This window comes from Canis aureus, chromosome 4, assembly GCF_053574225.1.
Source record: "Canis aureus isolate CA01 chromosome 4, VMU_Caureus_v.1.0, whole genome shotgun sequence".
Lineage (NCBI taxonomy): Eukaryota > Metazoa > Chordata > Mammalia > Carnivora > Canidae > Canis > Canis aureus.
Window position 1 is genome coordinate 36937522 of NC_135614.1, and position 8778 is coordinate 36946299.

Here is an 8778-nt window from a genome sequence, read left to right on the forward strand (position 1 = left end):
AACTATACCACTTGAGGTCGTGCAGAGGAGGCTGAGACACCAGCTGATGCTCCCTCCTGGGTGTCTGTCTGCCATCTGGAGTAGAAGGGGTCCTCTGTCCTCCCAGTCTGGAGTCACTGCTTTGATGGTGGGTGGCCACGCTGTTCACGAGCATCATTCTGTGTCCTTGCTCTTGTGGCTGAGACAATGTACCCAGAAGGACGTAGGAAGAGGGTGGCCGAGCGTGTTTTCAGCTCCCCTCTACTTTGGGCAGTCAGGAAGGAAAAGTCGTTTCCAGATGCTTGGCTGGCTTTCCCAGGCTCCTTGGGCTGCTCTCATCAGGAGGTCAGCCTGAGCCTTCACTAGATCCCAACGGTGCTGCCAGTGCGATCCTTGGAAACTGCACTCTGCCACGATGGCTCACCCTGCCCTGCTGCCAGAGTGACTGGAAGAGAATGTGAAGTGGTCATCAGTGAGCCTGGCTCCTCTGAGCAGAGGGCCAACCTCAAAAGGACCTTGCTGGGAGGTTTCAGAGCATCCTGCCGGCAAAACCATCACCCAGAAAAACAGTTGTGTGAAGGCAGCTCAGAGCAGGCTTCTTGGCCTGACCGCCCCAAAGCCGCCCTTGATGCTAGGGAGCAACCTCGTGGCTGGCCAGGTTATATTCTGGAAGCTCAAGGCACAACCTTGTCCGAGGGAGGACCCTGCTCTGAAAGGCGAATTCATTCTGGTGGCAAATCTTTTCAAAGATTAGATGGTTATCAGCTGAACTTGAAATTTGTTGTACACTGACGGGTCACCTTACCAAACCCAGGGTGGAGGAGAGCGTGTCACTCACCTGGACGAAAGGCCTCCTTCACAGACATCACCCCTGCCCGTTTGACAAGGTAATAGAGACCTTGTCACTTGCCCGGTTCACACATGAGGGATGGGAGACCTCGACTGTGAACTTGAGCCCCTCAACTCCTAAGGGACACTCTTTTGGATAACTGGTGCTGTTTCTGGAAAGAAGCAGCGCCTCCCGAGCTCAGGGGGCCGAGGGAGGGGGTGTTGGCGGTGGGTTTATGGGCGTCTCCAACCCCTGTGTGTGTGCCTACGTGTGTGCTTTAGTGTGACTCTGCCCCAGATCCCAGAACCTGTCCTCATTTCAAAATCCCCACCACACAATTGGCACATTCAAAGAGTTTCAGGCTCCAGTAGGGACTTCAAAGGGCTTTACAAAAGTTCTCTTATTTGGTTTATAGGTCTCCAAGGCTTCGTGTATTTTTATTTTTTTTTGCACCAAGTGGTGGAGAGTGTAATTAAACATGAACATTAAAATGTCAGGTAGTAATTAGCAAAGAAAAAGGGCCTGTGCTGCCTACCAGGGGTCCTCGTCCTTCAGGGGGGCCAGACTGAGCAGGGCATGGCCCCTAGGAGTTTAGGCTGGGCCCAGACCTCCCAAAGTCCACCATGCCAGCCCTCAAGGGGGGTTGTCAGGGCCCACCATGCTGGGGCCAAGAGATCATTTATTCCCATGCGTGGATGGTTATCACCGCGCACCTGCTCTGTGTCAGGCCCTGGGCAGGACTCAAGGACAACAGAGGCCGCAGACCTAGCCTCCTACTCTGAGGGACCGACTCAGTGAGGCCTCACCAGGACTCACCGTAGAACCTAACCAGGATCTCCTAGGACCTTACCAGGACCTATCAGGACTTTACTAGGCCTCATCGGGACCTCACCAGGACCTCACTAGGCCTTAGCAGGCCTTACCAGGCCTCAACAGGATCTCACCAGGCTTTACCAGGCCTCAAAAAGACCTCATCAGGGCCTAGTGAGGCCTCACCAGGACCTCACCAGGTCTTCCCAGGACTCCACCAGGACCTCATGAGGCCTAACCAAGCCTTCCAGGCCTCAACAGGATCTCATCAGGCTTTACCAAGCTTCAACAAGACCTTACTAGGCTTCACCAGGCCTCGCCAGGACCTCATGAGGCCTCATCAGAACCTTGCCAGGCTTCACCAGGACCTCATCAGATCTCACCAGGACCTCACCAAGACCTCACTAGGCCTCACCAGGACCTCACTAGGCCTCACCAGGACCTCACCAAGACCTCACCAGGCCTCACCAAGACCTTATCAGATCTCACCAGAACCTCACTAGGCCTCACCAGTACCTCACCAAGACCTCACTAGGCCTCACCAGGACCTCACTAGGCCTCACCAGGACCTCACCAAGACCTCACCAGGCCTCACCAAGACCTTATCAGATCTCACCAGAACCTCACTAGGCCTCACCAGTACCTCACCAGGACCTCACTAGGCCACACCGGGCCTCACCAGGACCTCATCAGGACCACAGTAGGCCTCCTCAGGCCACCCCAGGCCTCTTCAAGGCCATTATGGCCTTGCTGCCCCTTCAGCTTTCCCTCTTGCTGCCCCTCAGACGCTGTCCTGCAGCTACCATTCAGTGTCCCCTCCAAGCACATGTGGTTCACCTGCTCAGGGTCTTGCTGGAAGGCTTTCCCTCACTCTACCTACCAACTCCTACTGTCTCTCAGGATTTGGCTTAAAAGCCACCTGCTTAGAGAGCCCTTTTCTGATTCATAATCCTCCCCCTACCCAATCTCTTCCTCTCAAGGGCCCGTATATTCGGTTCTTTCCCTACACTTATCACAGCTTGTAAGTCTATTTATCAGTATGTGTTTATTAGTCACCCCTCACCCCGACCCGCCTGCTGCTACCTACCGAGTGAGGCCAGTACATGAAACCAGAAGCCGCTTGTGACCACTTTAGGCTCTGCTATTAGGTTAGCTTGGTCCTGAACGGATGCTGGTCTCTGTCACCCCTGCAGCCGATGGCAGTGGGGTGCTGGGCTCTGTCCTGCCCTTCTGTCCCTGCTGCCCTCCTTCACCCAGGCTTCCCCTGTCCCTCTGGAGCATGGCCACGGCCACCCCTGTACCCTCTAGGAGCATTCCCCTCAGCTGCCAAGTCACAGTTCCTAGAGCAGGGCTTGTTTTAGATCCTTTGGTGGCTCATTCTGTGCTGCTACTGCACGGCTAAGACCCTTCTCCCAGCACTTCATTCCCAGGCCACCGATTAGATGCCCTGAACATGCCATGTCTGTCCCCTATGCCTCCACGCCTTTGCCTGAACTCCCTTTCCAAATGCTCCCCTGGGTCTCCCCAGAGCCTGTCTTTCCTGCTTGAAGACAAAGCTCCAACATCATCCACGTGTGCCTGAGTTCCCCTGCTCTCCAGATGGAGCCTCCTCCCTACTCACTGGGCTGAAAGGGGTCGGAGGTCCTGAGGGCAGGCTTGGCCCATCACACTATGGGTTTGATATCTGAGCTTTAGGTTACAGTTCAGACCCTACTTCAGGGGGAAACCAGGCATAACTCAGTGGTTGTGATTCACACCTTCACAAATGTGTGCACAGGTTCCTGTGGTAAGTGTGTGACCCCAGCCGCAGCCCGAATGTGTGCCCTCGGGAACCCCGACAGGGAAGGCCTCCCACAGCAGCTCTCTGCTCCTGTTTCTGTTTCTGACACGAACCAGGAATTCTCACATCTTCTCTGGACTCCCAGAGGTGTATTCGGAGCAGAGGGGGCCTGACTTCCTGCACACGCCATTTCAGAGCACGTGTCAGCCACTCCTCTGAGATGGTCAAAGCTATAGAATCTGAGGACTTAGGCAAGACCCCATGGGCCCGACGTTCAGCATTCAGCACGGCCTCCTGTGTTCGGCATGGGGCCTTGGGGTACAGGGGCTCCTGTCCTGATGAAGATCACCTCCTAGTGGGAAAGGGAGGCAGATATTAAATTAAATCAAAGAGGACCTCCCCCCCAAATAAAAAATGTACAGCTGTGGGAAACGCCCTAACAGAGCATGCCTGTCGTGTACATGTGCACTAACACACTTTAGGACTGCTTCGTCATCAGGGAGACAAAGTATCTGAAGAATGAGATAGAAAACCATGTGAAGAGCAGGAGGAAGAAGAATGGAGTGAGGACTCAGCATATGTAAGGCCCTGGGGCAGGTGGGAGTGTGATGATGACTCAAGAGAGAAAAGGCTTGGGAGGGAAACAGTAAGGGAGGAGGCCAGGGAGGAGGCCGGGCCAGTCCACAAATAGACTCTGGCCAGGGGCAGGGGCTTGTCTCCACCCCACAAGCAATAAGAACCCCAGAAGGGGCTGAGAAAGGAGCAGCCCACTTAGAGTGAGGTGTGGTGGCTACATGGGAAGGGCCTGTGGGCCTCGGACAGGGGGATGGATTGGGGCTAGGAGGGAGAGCCGGCCACGGAGGGAAGTGGGTGACACACTGGCCCTGGGATGGGTTGGGCATGGGACTTGGGAGAGCACGGTGCCAAGGGTCCGGGGGTCTCTGACATACCTGTTCATGGATGGTGGTGCCCTCTACTGACCTTGGGAAGCCACTTCTCCAGCAGGGGCCCTCTCCCACCTGCCCCCCCACCCCCGCCTCCTACAGGGAAGACCCCTTACCTCTGACTGCCGCGGTTTGTTCTCCCATTTCTCAACTGGCCTCTTGTTCTCTGCCTCCTTCCTTTGTGGGCCACTGACCACCCAGGTTTCCACTTCCCCTTCTGCCTCCAGAGCAGCCTCTTAGCAATCCCACAGGGAGGCAGCTGTCCCTGCTTGGCAGATGCAGAAACTGAGGTCAGCGAGGTTGTGGCCTGACCTCCACTGGGCCATCCAGCCTAGCAGCAGCAGTTCTGGACTTCCTGTCCTACAATGTGCCACCCTGAGGTGGGGGCCCGACCCCAGTGAGGACAGGGTTTTCTTGCTCTGGACACTGAAGACCCAGCACAGACCCCCCAAGTCTGCCGATTTGGGGACAGAGGTGGTGAATTGGGTCCTGACATGCTGCAGCCTCAGGGAGGAGGGCTGAGGGCTGGCGTCCTGGGCACAGAGGACCAGGCCCGTGTGGGACCCTTGCTGCTTGAGAAGTAAATACGGAATACTGTCTGTTGGGTATTGTGTTAGAAACGCACGCTGTCACGAGGCGTAAGCAGAGGTGCCGGGTCCACAGCAGCAGCCACGTCCGGGCTGGGCTTTGCTCCATGGCCGGCCCGGTCTCTCGTGGCTCGGGAGCACAAGGAAAAAGTCGTCTGACAGGTGTATAGAGCAGTTCGGTGGAGGGGGGGGGGGGGTGCCGGCATCTCAGGGCCCCTGCACAGCAGGCAGAGTCCCCATGCGTGACCTGCTTCTCCTCCTGCTTCAGTGTCGATCATTCACCCGGGGGCTCTCAGTGACGGGCGCGGCAGCCACCTCCTGCACCTGGAGCATCTGCGGAGGCATCTGCAAATGAAGTGTGTCAGCTTTCAAATGCACCACATCCTCTCACCCCCAGCCCCCCCACGCTGGTGGCCCCCTGCCCTTGGGGTCTGCCCCGGCTCTGCTGGGCTGGGCCGCCTCTGGCCGGGCCCAGGCTCCAAGAGAGGAGGCGGCCGTGGGACCGCAAACCCCGTGTTCAAGTCCCAGTCCTGGAGCCTTGCACGGCCCCAGGGCCATGTCCCTGGTGTCATCTGTGCCCTGAGATGCCAGTCCCACCTGCCTAGAGGTGAGGAAGTGGGTGGGTCCCGGAGCAGAGCCTGCGCACCAGGCAGGATGCATGCGGCAGTCGCTCGATTCTCCAACGCTTTCGAGGCGGTGGCCCTGGGCAGCTGTGGTCCCTTCTACCCGGTGAGTCCCCCCCACAGCCAGGGAGGTGGCCCCGCGGCGGGTGAGTCGGCTCTGGCCCCGCAGGGCTGCGACAGCATGTGCCACTTTTGGTTTTGTTTTTTTAAGATTTTATTTCTTTATCCATGAGAGACACAGAAAGAGACCCAGGCAGAGGAGAAGCAGGCTCCCCGCGGGGACCCCGAGGCGGGCTCGATCCCGGGAGTGAAGGCAGACGCCAACCAAGGAGCCACCCAGGCGTCCCAATCCTCATGACTTTTGTACAAGGGGGTCCTGCACTTTCATTTTGCACTGAGTCCTACAGACTGTGCAGCCAGCGCTGTGCACGGGGCATGGACCATCAGCTCATTCTCCGCGTTGGCAGGCCTGGACCCTGAGGTTTGGAGGTGCCCATCAGCTCCGACTGCAAAGAGGAAGATGGATGGGGCCAGCCTGGCTGACGCCTCTTTATTGTGCGTGGAGGTAGCCAAGTGCTGTATCTGAGTTTGGGGAAATTAGTTCCAACAGTTTTCCTTGAATCAATAAACAACCGTTCGCCTCCCCAGGAGAGCCCCTTCCAGGGGCTCCTGCCCGCAGCGGGAACGTTTCCTCAGCACACGTCCCACCCTGGACTCCGGCTCCGGGACAGGCCGGGGCTGGGCCTGCCGGGCTCAGGGTCAGGCGGTACCGTGGGCATCGGGGCAGAGCCGGCCTAGGTCCCGATCGGTGTCCCACCGGGAGCGTTCAAGGTAGGAGAGCTGGTGGTCCCCATCCCGGCTGCCATCCTGGGGGCCCAGAGTGGCCGCCACACCCACTCGAGGTTGAGATGGGGCTGCGCCCTCCGTACCACCAGATGCTGGGCAGGGGCTGGTGGGGCCCTGCTCTCTGCCTGCCTCTCACTCCAGGAGGACCCCGCTCCCTCCTACCATCAGAGGCCCCTTCAGGGATGGCTTATGAGAGCGGGTTCGGGTCACTGTGGGCCCATCCGAAGCAGTGGGTTCCGAGCAGGTGCTCCAGAGCGGCCGCTCTACAGGCAGCTCTACCCGCAAGATGGGTCTTCCTTGCTGCGATGTTCCAGAGCGTGTCAGCTCGGCGGCGCTGAGCCACCTTTCCCAGAGCTCGTTTGCAGCCGTGTTTCTGGATAGGGTGCGTCCCGAGACGATTTGTGGGAGGGTGGGAAGTGGTGCAGAGACCCACTGTTGTTGCTGAGGACAGATTCATCCTGAGGGTGTGAAGACACAGCCCAGGCCGCTCCTGACTCCTGGGCCAGGTGTGTGTGCCCAGCCCCACAATGGAGGGCCCAGGTCAGCCTTGTCACCAGGTCCCAGGACACACACGATAGACCCAGATTCAGACCAAGCTCCCACTAGTAGGCTCTGGCCTGCTCGCTGTGCCTCTCCGTGGTGTCCTTCCCTTGCTGACACCTGCCGCCTGGACTGCATCTTGGGCACAGCAGCCTGGCAGAGACCGCCTAGCACCACCACCTCCCTTCACAGGGTCAGGACCTGACCCTGTCCCCTGTACCAGACGAAGCACGTATCTCTTACTGGTTCTGTTTCTCTAGGTGAACACCGATAACACACTTCGATCCCATGGCATTCAGGCTCCCTGGAACTTGCACTTGGCCCTAACCTGACCTCTAGGTGTCGGAAGGAGCAAGTGTGTTCTCTCCTCTGCTTCAGACTTGCCGCTGCATTTGCTCTCCTCCAGCCTAGAGACCCTGGGCACCTTCAGATGACCTGCTGAGGAACATCCAAGCCCTCTCAGAGCTGGCGCTCTTGTGCCCAGTCCTGTTGTCCTTGTAGAAATATCCAGAGCTGGGCCTGATTGTCCAGCTGAGGCCTTTTTTCTTAAGTCCTTATTGCAGACTCGGAGAAAACAAGTACCAATGACCCCCAGCTCCTGCCTGAATTCACAAGAACTTGCTCTTTCTCCTGACTGCAGGAGAGAGTGGCCCTGGGAGAAACCTAACCCACTCTGGCTGTGTTTTGTTTTCCGCCTGGAGCCTGAATGCCAGGCCGGGCTGGGCTGCCTCTGTCTCGTTATCACTCATCAGGCATCAGGCCTGGCAGGTCATCTGCAAGCCTCAACACCACGCCTTCTGTGGGTTTGGCTGCAAGGGGGCTGGGAGGGCCTGGCAGTGACACTGCTTCACCCTTCCCTTCGCTCCCAGGGTAATCACAGAGTCCCCCAGCTGCTGAGTCTTTGCACCTGGTTCTCTGTAGTTAACTGGCTTCTGAAGCCACTGAACATTCCAGACCTCTCACCTTGCCCCGTGGCTCAGGGCTCTGACAGATGTAAAGAAAGGACCCTAAATGGACCTGTCTGTGCGATATGTTTCTTCACTACTCTCATCCAGGGCCTGGGGTTCTGTCTTGTGGCCTCACTTACCTGCCCAGAGAGATGGTTTGGCCCTCAGTTCATGCATTTTTATGAAAACCAGGAGGCAGTGAGATGAATTGCCTGACAACCTGACCTCTGGATTCCCAAAAAGAGCCAACCAAACGCCCCCTAATCTAGGCAGAGGCCGGAGCCGACCTTACCCTCGGTCCATCTAGACTCCTTAGTTTCTGGCCATCAACGTACACTGTCTGCACTTGCTAAGCTCTCGGCCCCTTACTCCTGTGATTTCCATGACTCTCATAACCTTGGAACCAGGACCTCTTCCCGGAAACCAATCCCAAAGAAACTCAAAAGACATTTTTGGGATCCCAGAAGAGAAAGATGTAGGCCATGGTGGAGAGCATAGAGAGGTTGACTCGTGCCTGTTTAGCCTCACGATGGGCCCCAGCTCAGTCTGGCAGTGCTGTCCCCGGACAGTCTCTGTGGGAACGGTTACAGGATTGGCTTATAAACCAGCATCTAAGATCTGAATGAGTCTGAGAGACTGGACCTCAGAATGGAATCAGCCCTTTTCTGACGTCCCTAGGGCAGCCCGGAAGCAAGCCCAGGCGTCCACGGGGTCATAGCAAGCGCCACTTGGGGCAGCTTCTGGAAGTTCCTGTGGACCCTGTGGGAACCGTGCCCCAACCCCCCATGGTTCCAGATTGGCTTCGAGAGTCCTCAGGATGTGATAAAAGGCCAAGAAACCAGTTCCTCCTACCCTTTCAGCTGGGGACCTAGGGTCTGGTAGGGCACCGAGCC

The 8778-nt window shown here is 57.4% G+C and overlaps 1 long non-coding RNA gene across 1 annotated transcript; it reads left to right on the forward strand.

Annotated features, from left to right (window-relative positions):
- The first annotated feature begins 1285 nt into the window (after window positions 1-1285).
- On the forward strand, window positions 1286-6357 carry LOC144311849 (uncharacterized). Its single transcript, XR_013377348.1, has 4 exons — window positions 1286-2318; window positions 3898-3978; window positions 5198-5658; window positions 5764-6357. It is a non-coding gene; the product is annotated as an uncharacterized LOC144311849 (long non-coding RNA).
- Window positions 6358-8778: the final 2421 nt, after the last annotated feature.